This window comes from Ambystoma mexicanum, chromosome 1q, assembly GCF_040938575.1.
Source record: "Ambystoma mexicanum isolate Mex_15411 chromosome 1q, UKY_AmexF1_1, whole genome shotgun sequence".
Lineage (NCBI taxonomy): Eukaryota > Metazoa > Chordata > Amphibia > Caudata > Ambystomatidae > Ambystoma > Ambystoma mexicanum.
Window position 1 is genome coordinate 158,760,158 of NC_090922.1, and position 15,016 is coordinate 158,775,173.

A 15,016-nucleotide genomic window follows, 5' to 3' on the forward strand; every position below is an offset into this window, starting at 1 on the left:
TCGGCAACGGGACTCCTTCCTGCAGGCAGACCCACATGCCTACTGTCCAAATTGGGAGGAGAGGGGGGGTCTGGATGTATGGCAGAAGCATAGCTGCAGCTATGCACATGTTTAATGAGAAACAAGCACATTTTCGTTTCAAAGATTGCAAGCGAACGCTCTGAATCTGAGAATCACAAGGAAACAAATAAGCATGTGTCCTGTAGGCAGTGAGGGGTTAACACGAATGGGGAATTCTGATGCACGGCAACCAATTAAAAGAAGGCGGGCTCAGCAGTGTGACTCTTGCTGGCAGCAGCCCTGCTCTCAGGAAGCCATTCCGTTGCAGAAGGCACCGTCACAGGCAGCAGCTCCGGAGGTAAGCCTCGCTCGCATGGTTTATGTTAATAACTGCTAACAGATTTTGGGAATGTGCTTTTGGATGTTGCCAGGATGTGTCATAGTTCTGCGGTGATTAGTTTGGTGTGTTTGCATTCAGTTTAAGAGACAGAGAGAAAGTGAAAGACTTTCACATCTATAAAAAAAAATAAGTTATATTACATCTTTGGACCTTTGAGTATTTCACTTCTTTTCTTGTTCAAATATTAGTTTGCTATGAATTTTCTGATTGAATTGGGTTATCCACAGCAACTCTCTGATATGAAAACAGGCATGTTAAGGAACATGTTTTGATGCAGTTTAAAGTGAAATATGTTTCTATTGCGCAGTTAAAAGAACGGTTATTTTGAATGCCAATATGCATAAAACACACTTTGCAAAATACCCCAAACACATATCGCAGAAATCTCTTAGAAATCCAGCAGCATGCATATCTCTTGATGCTACCACTTTCCAAGCAGCGGCCATGTTTGTTATGCTATAATAGTTTGCTGCACAGATAGGCAAGTCTACTAATCCAATTGCAGTCCACGTAGTGTGTGTTTCTTCTTTGTTGTTGGCTCTGCGATGGCCTTGACTTTGTGAAGTCCCTCCCACCACTGGGTTTTCTTTTTACGTTAAACAAACCCTGATGGGTGTCTGGTGCTACCTTATCACAAGAGGGGCCCGTGCATAAGCAAAGCAAACAGTTTTCTTCTTCTTGGGCACCTGGAGTGACTGTGTAACAGAGCAATGCTGTTCCACCCTTGTGGGTGGGACAGGATGGCAGAAGCAGGAACAGCCACAGGCTCTGGTAGCACAGCCTCCACACTTTATTCGGCAGTGCTCCCCCTGTGCAAACATATGCACTGAATGGGATATCTGAAGGACTTAGTGGCAATCTGTTTTCTTTAAATATAAAGTATACACAGAGCACATATATCCATGGAAGGATACACACACTTTGTTTTCCTTTCATCCTTTTGTTTTTTTTTTCTTATTCTTAACCGTGCCTTTTCACTCTAAGACAGGGGTACTGCCGGGGCCCTCAACGTAACTACTTATTTTGCTTTTATATTAGATGTTTTGGTGTGATGATTGGAGAAGGGGTTCCCTTAGTGTAGGCAGCTGAGCTGGAGGGGCACTAAACGCCTAGAGCAGGCCTAGATGGAGCTGTGGAAGTAACTGATTGTGCTACTCTCCTTTCCACATGCAAGTCCCTATAGCTCTGCTCATGGATTTAAAAGGGCTTTTCATTATGATAATTCCACAGAGTATCAACATTCAGTGTTTTCCCAAGGAGGGGGACAGCTGAAAGGTACATTTACCCGGTGCTTCATTTGTGGGGAGGCTTGCCAAGCTCCGGTAATTATTCCTGAGCCCCAGCACTTATTTGTAAGCCCACCTTGATTATGTTGTGGTATTTTGGCAACTTCATTATTTTAACTGTCAGTCATAGTAACACAACAATCAACAATAGTGTGCACTGGTCAGGGTCTCTGCATCCTGGAAAGGCATATTGTTTTTCACAATCCTGATGACCCAGGTTGGCAGGGCAGGACGATTTATCCATTTGCATGAAAAACAATGAGATGCAGGGCACCAATCCTGGGCACTGATGCTAGCCATGTCCACGCACTGCTCCATTCAGCCTGCATGACATTGCTGCACATTTTCTAATGTAATAATCATCAGGGTGGGTTGACAACAACAAGACAGTCACCAGCCAACAGCCCCAGTATAGGGGCAAAGTCAGTGAAAAGATCCATATCGAACAGGAGAGCCAGTCATGAGTAATAACTTATGCAAACTATCTTGCTGCAGTGTTTGACAGGCACTCATCGGGTCAGTGATGATTTTGCCTACATTCGTCAATCAATTTACCATAGGCAGAAAGCGTTTATGCTCTTTTTCCCTGTGGCTGGATGGTTAACATGTTCCGCTTGACACTGATAGGTTTAGAGCAAGATGTTAACAATGATGTGCTGGGCCTGTGGGAAATGAGGGGAGAGTACTCGGGAGAGATGGGTGTGCTATGGAGAACAGTGCGTGTGCATGCCAACTTGCCATGGTGTGAATGTGTGAAGTGCAGCAAACATGTATGAGGCTCTCTTCTCTTTTGATTGTCCTAGTGGGGCAGTGTGTCACCTCCAGCAGCAGTGTGATGGGCTGGTGGTGGACCGATCTAAGTCTAGCACTGAACCGGCCCGGGCCGCCCGCAGCGTCTGCGGCGCCTGCCGGCACCCGGGGCTGGAATTAGGTGGGCAAGATATTTTGGGCCTTGGCACTTATTTTTTTACTTTTACAAATTAAGCATCCTCAAGCATGAGTACTGCACCTCTGTGCTCTCTGTTGACAAGCCTGTACAAATAATTGTTTGTTTTGTAAGTGCTTTTGGTGATGGTCACAACGGCTCTCTGGAGCATACTACACTGATGGATTGGCCACCTGCACAGATACGTGTATCTCGCTTTGCCAAGTGAGGGTCTGTCACTGCTTGCGAGGTATGAGCTGGACAGCCAGTGGAGCCAAGAAGGCAGCACAAGGCATGCCGTACAATGCTTGGTTGAGGCGAGCTGCAACTGCTTTGACGGTTTATTTTTAAGCAGAATTATCTATCCTGATCAGAGTGCGTGGCCAGTGAACTTCCACTGTGACTTTGATGAATTTGGGAAATTGTAATGCAATAAATAAAAAACAAACTAATGAAGCCATCTCACAATAATCACACATGATCCTGTGTTTTTGTATTATAAGATGCAAGTACTAATAATGTGTCATCTGCTTCCACATGTGGCCGCGGAAGCTACTCAATTGTTCTTGGCAACTGTTTGCACTGGGACCCTATGATCTGGCCTGCCATAGAGCTCACTCCCAGACTGGACCACATATCAGGAATGGCACTTGTTGCACCTACCTGGGCTGTGATTCAAGGCCAAAAGTATTGTTCCAGTGAGGCAAGCCATGTAAGCACGGCGACTGACCCAGACTGGCAGGCAGGCGATACATAATAGTTTTTTTTTCGATGTATTCGAGTGGGCGTTGGAGAGAGGAGTGCATGAGAGTGCCAGCAAGAGAAACTGTCAGTGCAGAGGCGAGTAGGTGGTGTTACAGTCGCAGAGTGCGTGAAGTGCCGCAGGTTGAAATTGTTTCTGCTTTCATCCATACATGAATTATTGAACATAGTGCTTGGTGTAAAAACTAGGAATGCTCTGTAAACCGCTGCCACCATCACTGTGCGGACTCCAGTCTAAATCCCTGCGCTCACACCCCATGCTGCGAGTTGCACTTTGCAAGGCTGGCTAAGACTTTGCAGACACATTTGCAATTTGCAAAACAAGCAGCGAAAACATGATGGTGGTAATTTACAATAATTATGCACGATCCTGCTTTGCACTTTGACAATGTGCATTTGTCATGCCATGTAGTGTTTCACTCTGGAATGGCTCCAGTGACTATGCGTGGCCACCTGGGTCCACCACACCGTCCTTCTGCTGAGGGTTAAAGACCTTGGAGCCTTGTGTGAAGCTGGGCACAGTAAGCAGAAGGGAGGGAAGGAAGGATAAAGTGCATCAGGGCAGAATACATTGGGTACAGAGGACGGAAGTGTGCACCGTAAGAATCGCTGTAGATGGGGGTTGCATTGGCGAAATTTCAGAGATGGGGAGTTACGGGTGCCCAAATGGTAAGGCAAGAAAGTGGAGAGGAGAGAAGTGCAGAACGTGTGCACAGAGGAGGGACCCTTGTGGAGTACAGATGAGAAGCCCATATTAAAAAGGGTTACAGGCATAGTGGAGTGTAGCAGAAGGAATTTGCACAGGGGATAGAGGTGCGGGCAGACTTGTGCACAGGAGGGAAGGGTGCAGGGAAAATGCATGAGAGCAGGCAAGAGTGGTTCAGCGTGAATGCAGCATGGGTAAATGGATACAGGAGAGAAAGCGCAGAAGGTAAGCACTGCAGTGCAGAAGAGAGGTGTACAGACAAGTGTGAACGTGCAGAAGATAAACCGGTACACGCAGGGATGTGGAAATGAAGGCGTTGCCAAAATCAGTGCAGGGGAGAAGAGAGCCAGGAGAGAAAGGGATGCAGGGGAGAAAGGAGTCAAGAGAAGAATCGTACAAGTGAGAATTGATCATAAAAAGATAACTGACAAATGGGTGCAATGGAGAAGTGAGCACAAAAAAGAGAGCTAGATAAAGGAGAAAGACATGTTCATGGAGAGGGGAATGGAGAAATGTGCACAGGGAGATGCAAACAGAGACAGTGCTACAGGGATATCAATAGGTGCAGCAGCCAGGAAAGGGAAAGCTGGCAAAAGGAGAAAGAGCCCACCGGCTCAAACTGACACCGGGATGTGCACTGGCATACAGGAAGTGAGGCCACAGACTGAGGAGGGAGAGGGGTACAAGGAAGAGACGAGAGTTGCAAAGCAAAAGAGCGGTGCCTGGAGAGTGTATGTTTTGCACGGAGAGAGAACAATAAATGGGAGATATGTATAAGTGTGGGGTAGAAGGAGTGTTGAATGGGATGACAGTGGTGTAGGGCAGCTTAGTGGAAGGGATAAAGCAAGAGGGGTGCCGGTGGAAACCTAAAATAATGAGACAGGTGTAAGGGTCAAAGAAGTGCATAGCTGCAAGACGCTCCTATGGAGAAAATAGGTTCAGGAACATTCAGGTACAGCGAGTATGTGCAGGAGAGAGAAAGGCACTAGAGCCGCGAGCGTGTTGCAATTGTACACAATAACCAAAGTTAATTATATATCTACACACTGCATTTTTTTAAAATTGCACACTAAATATCAGATTGCAAGAAACAGACAAAGCATCAGAAAGCATGCTTCACTGTTCTAGCAACCTATTGTTTTATATAGCAGCAATTTGTCAAAATAGTAAAATGGTACTGTCTGGTGCCTCCTGAGGAGTCCTTTGCCCCCACCCCCGGCACTAAACACCTGCGTCCCCCACTGTGCACATTTCAGACTCATGCTTGTGATGCTCAGGGCCTGCCCTTAGCTGCCTGCAGCACAGAGGTACGGATGTTCGGTTTGTCTGCTGATTTCAAGGCTAATGTTGGTGGAGTGTAGAGCAGTTGTGGGAATACTATATTGCAGAGGTGGTAGACAGAGTAACCCCAGAAGTACCCACAAGCAGAAGGGTGCTAGGGGGTTGGGCAGCAAAAGAAAACCATTTGTATATGCAGGTATTGAAAAAAACTAGTTGTGGCAATAGTACTTTCTATTTATGACTCAATTTAGTTGCGCCATATGTTGTATGAATAAGAAAGGAAAGTGGTTGTATATGTCATTGTTTGGCAGAGCCTTGTACAGTGTGTGTAGGGCCCACCACAGTGTCTGCCCAAGTGGCTACTAAATGGAGCCATTGGCTTGGGAGGGTGTTGGGGTTTCACAGTTCTCCCCTGAAGTTTATATGCTAGCAAGATAGCATGTATCAGTTTCTGTACAGATTATGGGGCCAATTCACAGAATTCAGCGCAGAAGTCCCGCAAGCGCCTTGCGCAGAGTGTGAGCGTGCGCCAGGCGCAGCACAAAACATCATTTTCGTGCACCGCGTATTCATGGATTACCGAGACATTTGCAGCCGTGGCGCAGCAAATATCCAGCAGCGCCGGTTACACCCCAAAGAACGCCCCTTGCGCCAAAAAAAAGCCTCAGAAAACCACAATTCGACGCTTAGCCCCCCTAGATCACAAGGAAACAAATAAGCATGTGTCTTGTAGGCAGTGAGGGGTTAACGCGAATGGGGAATTCTGATGCAAGGCAACCAATTAAAAGAAGGCAGGCTCAGCAGGGTGACTCGTGCTGGCAGCAGCCCTGCTCTCAGGAAGCCATTCCTTTGCAGAAGGCACCGTCACAGGCAGCAGCTCCGGAGGTAAGCCTCGCTCGCATGGTTTATGTTAATAACTGCTAACAGATTTGGGAATGTGCATTTGGATGTTGCCAGGATGTGTCATAGTTCTGCGGTGATTAGTTTGGTGTATTTGTATTCAGTTTAAGAGACAGAGGGAAAGTGAAAGACTTTTTCCATCTATAAAAAAAAAAAAGTTATATTACATCTTTGGATCCTTTGAGTATTTCACTTCTTTTCTTGTTCAAATATTAGGTTGCTATGAATTTTCTGATTGAATTGGGTTATCCACATCAACTCTCTGATATTAAAACATGCATGTAATGGAACATTTTTTGATGCAGTTTAAAGTGAAATATGTTTTCATTGCGCAGTTAAAAAAACTGACAGTTTTGGCCCTCTGTGGTTGCAAATGTTTTTGTTTTTACGTTGTCATATTTCTTTTCATCAATAATGCGGCCACATGACATCCATTTCAGCACAGTATATGATTTAGAGTCACTCAGAATACACGAGGAAATGGTTTCGTTATTTTGAATGTCAATATGCATAAAACACACTTTGCAAAATACCCCAAACTTTGAGGAACTTTAAAAAACATATCACAAAATCTCTTAGAGATCCAGCAGCACAGACATCTCTCGATGCTACCACTTTAACAGCAGCGGCCATGTTTGTTATGCTATAATAGTTTGCTGTACAGATAGGCAAGTCTACTAATCCAATTGCAGTCCTCGTAGTGTGAGTTTCTTCTTTGTTGTTGGCTCTGCGAGGGCCTTGACTTTGTGAAGTCCCTCCCACCGCTGGGTTTTGTTTTTTCGTTAAACCCTGGTGGGTGTCTGGTGCTACCTTATCACAAGAGGGGCCAGTGCATAAGCAAAGCAAACAGTTTTCTTCCTTTTGGGCACCCGGAGTGACTGTGTAACAGAGCAATGCTGTTCCACCCTTGTGGGTGGGACAGGATGGCAGAAGCGGGAACAGCCACAGGCTCCACATTATTCGGCAGTGCTCCCCCTGTGCAAACATGTGCACTGCATGGGATATCTGAAGGACTTAGTGGCAATCTGTTTTATTTAAATATAAAGTACACACAGAGCACATATATCCATGGAAGGCTGCACACACTTTGTTTTCCTTTCATCCTTTTGTTTTTTTTCTTATTCTTGACCGTGCCTTTCCACTCTAAGACAGGGGTATTCCCGGGGCCCTCAACGTAACCTCTTATTTTGCTTTTATATTAGATGTTTTGGTGTGATGATTGGAGAAGGGGTTCCCTTAGTGTAGGCAGCTGGACTGGAGGGGCACTAAATGCCTAGAGCAGGCCTAGATGGAGCTGTGGAAGTAACTGATTGTGCTACTCTCCTTTCCACATCCAAGTCCCCCTAGCTCTGCTCATGGATTTAAAAGGGCTTTTCATTATGAGAATTCCACAGGGTATCAACATTCAGTGTTTTCCCAAGGAGGGGGGCAGCTGAAAGGTACATTTACCCGGTGCTTCATTTGTGGGGAGGCTTGCCAAGCTCAGCCCCGGTAATTATTCCTGAGCCCCAGCACTTATTTGTAAGCCCAGCTTGATTATGTTGTTGTGTTTTGGCAACTTTATTTTTTTAACTGTCAGTCATAGTAAAACAACAATCAACAATAGTGTGGATTGGTCAGGGTCTCTGCATCCAGGATTGCCATATTGTTACTCACAATCCTGAAGACCAAGGTTGGCAGGGCAGGACAATGTATCCATTTGCATGAAAAACAATGAGATGCAGGGCACCTACCCTGGGCACTGATGCTAGCCATGTCCACGCACTGCTCCATTCAGCCTGCATGACATTGCTGCACATTTTCTAATGTAATAACCATCAGGGTGGGTTGACAACAACAAGACAGTCACCAGCCAACAGCCCCAGTACAGGGGCAAAGTAAGTGAAAAGACCCATATCGAACAGGAGAGCCAGTCATGAGTACCAACTTATGCAAACTATCTTGCTGCAGTGTTTGACAGGCACTCATCAGGTCAGTAATGATTTTGCCTACATTCGTCCATCAATTTACCATAGGCGGAAAGCATTTATGCTCTTTTTTCCTGTGGCTGGATGGTTAACACGTTCCGCTTGTGAAAACAAGAAATCCGAAAAGCTGTATAATGAATTGGGAAGTAAATCCTAAATCTTATTCAAAAAATGGTATCAAAAGATATCCTTATTAAATTCCCTTGGGAACCTAACTCAATCAGAAAAGAGGGCAAAGAGAAAGGAAAAGTAAAAACACCAGAGCTCAGAGAAAAAATAGTACTGTATTTCATTAAACAAATACTGGTTAAAAGGAAACCAGAATCGGTGGTGCTTAACAAAATGAATTCAACAATATTCATGAAAACAATGAATAAAATGTGTTTCAACAATGAATGAAAAATGAGAAAACACAGACATAGAAAAAGAACAATTGGAATATATAATAATAAATGCATACATTTGCGACTGTGGAATCAGTTTGAAATCAGTTTGCAAGTCTGAAACAACAAGGAAAATATATTTCCACAGTAGATAAATGAATAGTGAAAAAACAGACAATACATTTCAAATAACATGTCTGCCTACGTAAAATTCTTCATTTACAGATATCAAAATTAATATCAAAAAAGGTCCAGAGTGTTTTGAATGTGAGGAACAAAAGAGGGGAGTTCCAACTAACGAGGACCTGATTACATATCGGCGGGCCACCTGTAGACCTTCAAAATCTGTCAACGCCTTCCTCGGGGCAGAGTATAAAGTGGTGAACCCCACAGGGAAGCAGTCTAAGAAAACCCCTAAAAGTGAGTCAAATTTCTCTACACCTCTCCTTAGGTTAAGCTACATTTTTAGGGCAAAAAAACTAATTATTAGATCTCACAATGACAGACTCTTAATTTAAAAATGTGTCCAGAAAGAGCCTTACCCAGTTCTGGAGGGATTCCTTGGACAAACTTGCTTGGCAAAGGTGCACGTCCCGGCAGGTCAGCGCAACACAGCAAGTAGCGGGGTCAAGAACAGCATACAGCTAAACCCTTTCTGGGTGAACGAATAAAGCCAACCCATTACCTATTAGTATGCCTGTAGTTGTTGAATGAATACATAATTATGGACAAAAGCCTACCTGGTGACTGGGTGTCTAATAGAATCAACAGCGTAGAGGGATCCTGTGTTTATGAATTAGGGCCCCCAAGGTCTGAGTTGAAATTTGCAACAATCTGTAATTAGTTCAAAATGGAAAAAGTCTGAAGTGAGTTATAATGCACCAAGTAAGCGACCAAAATAATTTTGTGCCAACTAAAAATACACTGTGTATTCATGGATTTTCACAGCCATTTGCAGCCGTGGCGCAGCGAACATCCAGCAGCGCCAGTTACACTCCCAACACAGCCCCTTGTGCCAAAAAAAGCCTCAGGAAACCACAATTCAGCGCAAAGGACTGTGTGATCCGTGTACCAGCATACAGCCCCCCTACATCGTAATCACGTGGTAAAACAGCGCATACCCCGCTCGCGGCAGCCAAATCATGTAAAAATCTCCACGCGCACCCCCTTGAATACACGTTACTCGCTAGCGCGAGCCAAATCGCGTGAAAATCTCAATGCACACCCCTTGAATATGGGTACCCCGCTCGCGCCAGCCAAATCGCGTGAAAATCTCCACGCGCCCCCCTTGAATATGCATACCCCGATCGCGCCAGCCAAATTGCATGAAATGGGCCTACCGTAACCCAGCGAATATGCGTACCCCGCTCGCGCCAGCCAAATCACATGAAAATCTCCTAGCGCACCCCCTTGAATACGTGTAGCCCGCTCGCGCATGCCAAATCATGTGAAAAAGGCTGCGCCTGCTGGCATCACTCACTAACATACCCCACAGGCAGCCCACACCACAAGGGACCACCCCATCACCCGTGACCATGCCGGCAGCCAGCCCACACCACAAGGGACCCCCCATCACGCGTGACCATGGCTGCAGGCAGCCCACACCGCAAGGGACCCCCCATCACCCGTGACCATGCCAGCAGGCAGCCCACACCACAAGGGACCCCCCATCACCTGTGACCATGGCTGCAGGCAGCCCACACCACAAGGGACCACCCCATCACCTGTGACCATGGCTATAGGCAGCCCACACCACAAGGGATCCCCCATCACCCGTGACCATGCCAGCAGGGAGCCCACACCACAAGGGACCCCCTCATCACCTGTGACCATGGCTACAGGCATCCCAAACCACAAGGGACCAACCCATCACCCGTGACCATGCCAGCAGGCAGCCCACATGGCAGCATACACTGCAGGTAGGCCCCGACTCATGTCCCCCCACCAGTGATGGCAACCTGCATGCAGTATCCGACTCATGTCCGCCCACCAGTGACGGCAACATGCAGGCAGGCCCCGACTCATGTCCCACCACCAGTGACGGCAACCTGCATGCAGGCCCCGACTCATGTCCCCCCACTAGTGACGGCAACCTGCAGGCAGGCCCCGACTCATATCCCCCCACCAAACACATTGTACCAACATACAAACATGCATCAATTGTCCACCTAAATTCCACCACATGTTGCCCCCCTACCCCACAGTGCAATTCAACACACATCCATTGGCCCCACTCCCCAGTACATGACCCATGGAATGGGAATCCCAAATGCACACATGCATGCCACCAAAGACATGACCAACAATGATGCACAGCAGTGACACATTACATATGCAATGAAGAGTGACACATGCACCAAACCATTGAGAGCAGACACCACTTTGATATGTATGAATGAAAGTGTATTGAAAATCCAAAAAGACACCAAATGAAAATCAAACATGAAAAAAAAATTGAATTGAATGCAAAAGAAAAAGAAATGCAAATCCAAAGGAATGGGAAATCCAAAATGAAATGAAATCCAAGAAAGTGGTCCATATCCATAGTCCGTCGTCCATTTCCAAATCAAAAATAATAAAAAACCATTACCTCATGGTTTAAAAAAAAAAAAAATTCAAACGAAGTCCAACTATATACAAGGATGAAGGGTCCATGATCCCAAAAGTCAAAGAGCTGCACACACAAACTACACAAAAAAATAACTATATACAAGAAGTGGAGCAATGTTCATGTACTCCAAAATAAAAAAGAAAACGAAGGAAACCCAAGCCTACAGAACTATATACAAGGGCGGCGGGCTAGTCCTACGATTCACCAATGTCATCAAGAGTCTTGGCCAGGGCATTATTGAACTCCATGTCTATGTCTCGGAGGCGGGACTCAGCTCTCTCCTCGAGGGCTTGAGGGACTCTGCCATGCTCCTCTCAACTCCCTGCGAGTCTCCACGAGGAGCTCTTCCTGCCTCTCTGTCCGACGCATGGAGTTCTCTGCCCTGGCCATGGTGAGTTGTGCACTCCATGCAGGCCGCCGCTCTGCACCTAATTGCTGGCCAATTCACTGCCACACAAAAGACACACTTGTTGCTGGGTCCTCCTGCCCGATGGCTGATGCCTGCCCCCGTGATATCGTTTGCCCCGAGTTCTGAAGCCTCCCACGTCGAGCCTGCTGCTGCCTTGAAGCCATGTGCCTGCGCCATCACGACTGCCTCCGGGACGATGAGAACTCCCAGGGCCATTGTGCACGTACCCTGCTCCAAGGTCCCTGCACAACCTCAATTGCCAGGGGTCCTGTTGCTGGGGTGACCACCTCTGTTGAACCTCTGACTCCCGACTGTGGCAGGGATGGGATCTTCACCAGACTGGCCGCGGTGGCTGGCGTAGGTCCACAGGGGGACCACCCCATCACCCGTGACCATGGCTGCAGGCAGCCCACACCACAAGGGACCCCCCCATCACCCGTGACCATGCCAGCAGGCAGCCCACACCACAAGGGATTCCCCCCATCACCCGTGACCATGGCTGCAGGCAGCCCACACCACAAGGGACCACCCCATCACCCGTGACAAAGCCATCAGGCAGCCCACACCACAAGGGACCCCCCCATCACCCGTGACCATGCTGGCAGGCAGCCCACATGGCAGCATACACTGCAGGCAGGCCCCGCCTCATGTCCCCCCACCAGTGACGGCAATGTGCAGGCAGGCCCCGACTCATGTCCCCCCACCAGTGACGGCAACCTGCATGCAGGCCCTTGACTCATGTCCCCCCACCAGTGACGGCAACCTGCATGCAGGCCCTGACTCATGTCCCCCACCAGTGACAGCAACCTGCATGCAGGCCCCGACTCATGTCCCCCCACCAAACACATTGTACCAACATACAAACATGTATCAATTGTCCACCTAAATTCCACCACATGTGTCTACCCACAGTCCAATTCAACACACATCCATTGGCCCCACTCCCCAGTCCATGACCCATGGAATGGGATTCCCAAATGCACACATGCAGGCCGCCAAAGATATGACCAACAATGATGCACAGCAGTGACACATTACATATGCAATGAAGAGTGACACATGCACCAAACCATTGAGAGCAGACACCACTTAGATATGTATGAATGAAAGTGTATTGAAAATCCAAAAAGACACCAAATGAAAATCAAACATGAAAATGAAATTGAATTGAATGCAAAAGAAAAAGAAATGCAAATCCAAAGGAATGGGAAATCCAGAATGAAATGAAATCCAAGAACGTGGTCCATATCCATAGTCCGTCGTCCAATTCCAAATCAAAAATAATAAAAAACCATTACCTCATGGTTTTAAAAAAAAAAAATTCAAACGAAGTCCAACTATATACAAGGATGAAGGGTCCATGATCCCATAAGTCACAGAACTGCACACACAAACTACACAAAAAAAATAACTATTTACAAGAAGTGGAGCAATGTCCATGTACTTACCCGTGTAAGTACTTACATGTTGTTAAATGTCCATATTTTCATGTTGATTATTCACGTATTGCCTTGCCTGTCTACATTGTTGATGAACTTCATGCTGTATGCAGTACCCTGCCCCCTTTGGCTGTCCGAGGCACACTCAAGATGGGAGGGGGCCGTGTGGTGCCAATGTCATATTGAGACACTTGTGCTATAGTGATTGGTCACTATATGACATTGTCACTGTTGGGTCATGTGTTCATGAAATGTTATGCTGGTCAATAGGTAGTCCTGGGTTGGGTTAGGTTTGCTTTTGGTGTATCAGGGGATTGGTGTGGTTTTTCATCACTGATGAGTCCACAACGGCGATGTTCACATGTGATATGTACGCAGCACTGAAGGTTCCTACATTTTCCATGCAGACATACATTGAATGGCCCTACAAACACCCCCACACACAACGCACCCCCACCACCAACACCACCCCAACATACCCCCACGCACAGCCTAATTACCTTCTGAGACATGCTGTGCACCTGCAGCGCCAGTTCACTTTCACTTCTGTGATCGTGAACCTACACCACAGAGTACTTTTTCATATTTAATTTTTTAAGGCTGCAGGGTTTTCCACCACACAACCCCTGCTCACTGTACTGTGTGGTGTGGTGAGCGGGGTGTTGCAGGGGACACACCGGCAGCACACGGTTATTGTTATTAATGTTTGGAATCACCTGAAATGCATGCCACAAAGGTCATCACTTTGGAGTTTCAAACATTGGTGGCATGCATTTACGTCCTTTTAGAATAGGTGGGACATTTTTGGTCAGTCATTTTGCCAGATTACGTGTCGGTGGAATTGTCTCTGGCCTGTTTCCATTTATCAAGGTGCACTTTGTGACAGGCATGGCATGGTGTGTCAGGCAGGTGACATGGGGGATGGGAGGGTTTAAGTGACATACCAGGATTTGCATACCCTGTTTTGCAGGGCGGTGGGTGGAATATGCACCTTGCATGTGTGCCTTTTGGTCACACAGGATTGGTTTTGCTTAAGTAGCTAGGGATGCACACAATGTAGCACTTCCAAGGACACATTCTCAGGGTGGTAATGTAGTGACAGTTGACTGTCCCTTTTTCATCATCGATTGTCACCTGGAATGTGCCAGGCCTGTGTGCACTCCGCAGGGGTGGGAGTTTAGGTCAAAAGTTGTGCCACAAGCTGGGTACGGGCTGCCTCCCCACATGCCCTTTTCCCTCCCATATGCAGCGGCCCTGCATGTGGTTGAGGATGTGGGGGCCCTACCATGTCCACCGGTATGCCCTGCTGTGTTGCAACGTTGTGCAGGACACATGCTGCCACAATGATCCTGCACACTACTGGGGGTGCATATAGTAGCTGCCCACCAGAGCGGTCAAGGGAGCGGAAACGGAACATGAGCACTCTGAATGTGCGCTCCACCATGGCCCTGGTTGCAATATGGGCTGCACTGTATCTTACCTGGGGTGGTGTGGTGGGGTTCCGTATTGGCGTGATCATGTGGGTGCACAGAGGGTAGGCACTGTCCCCTGGGGAGGGGATAATGGTTGTCATTTGTTGGGTTTGTCTTTTGTCTGTGTGTGACATGCATGCATGTGCACAGGCATTTGTACTCCCCAATGAGCCATGTGTTGCCATGCCTCCCAGCTTTCACGTTCCGGCTCAGGGCTGACATTCTGAATATGAAACTGTCATGGGTGGACCCTGGATAGTTTGCATAGGCAGAGGTGATAATTCCCTTGGCATCGCATACAACCTGCACGTTGATGGAATGCCAGTGCGTGCGATTGCAGTAGATGTGATCAGTGGCCCTAGGTGGACGTAGGGCCACATGGGTGCAATCAATGGCACCAAGCACTTTGGGGAAGTGTGCAACCCTGTAAAGGTCCTGGACCACAGCCTGCCTTTCTGCGGGTGTTCTGGGCATG

General features: G+C 47.2%; 1 protein-coding gene across 1 annotated transcript in view; it reads left to right on the forward strand.

The window, feature by feature from the left end:
• Positions 1-6,185: 6,185 nt before the first annotated feature.
• Positions 6,186-15,016, forward strand: part of LOC138526010 (galactoside alpha-(1,2)-fucosyltransferase 2-like) — a 107,704-nt gene continuing 98,873 nt past the window's right edge. The window contains exon 1 of the mRNA XM_069636299.1: positions 6,186-6,245. The gene's annotated coding sequence lies outside the window, so the exon portion shown is untranslated. The remainder of the gene's footprint in view (positions 6,246-15,016) is intronic.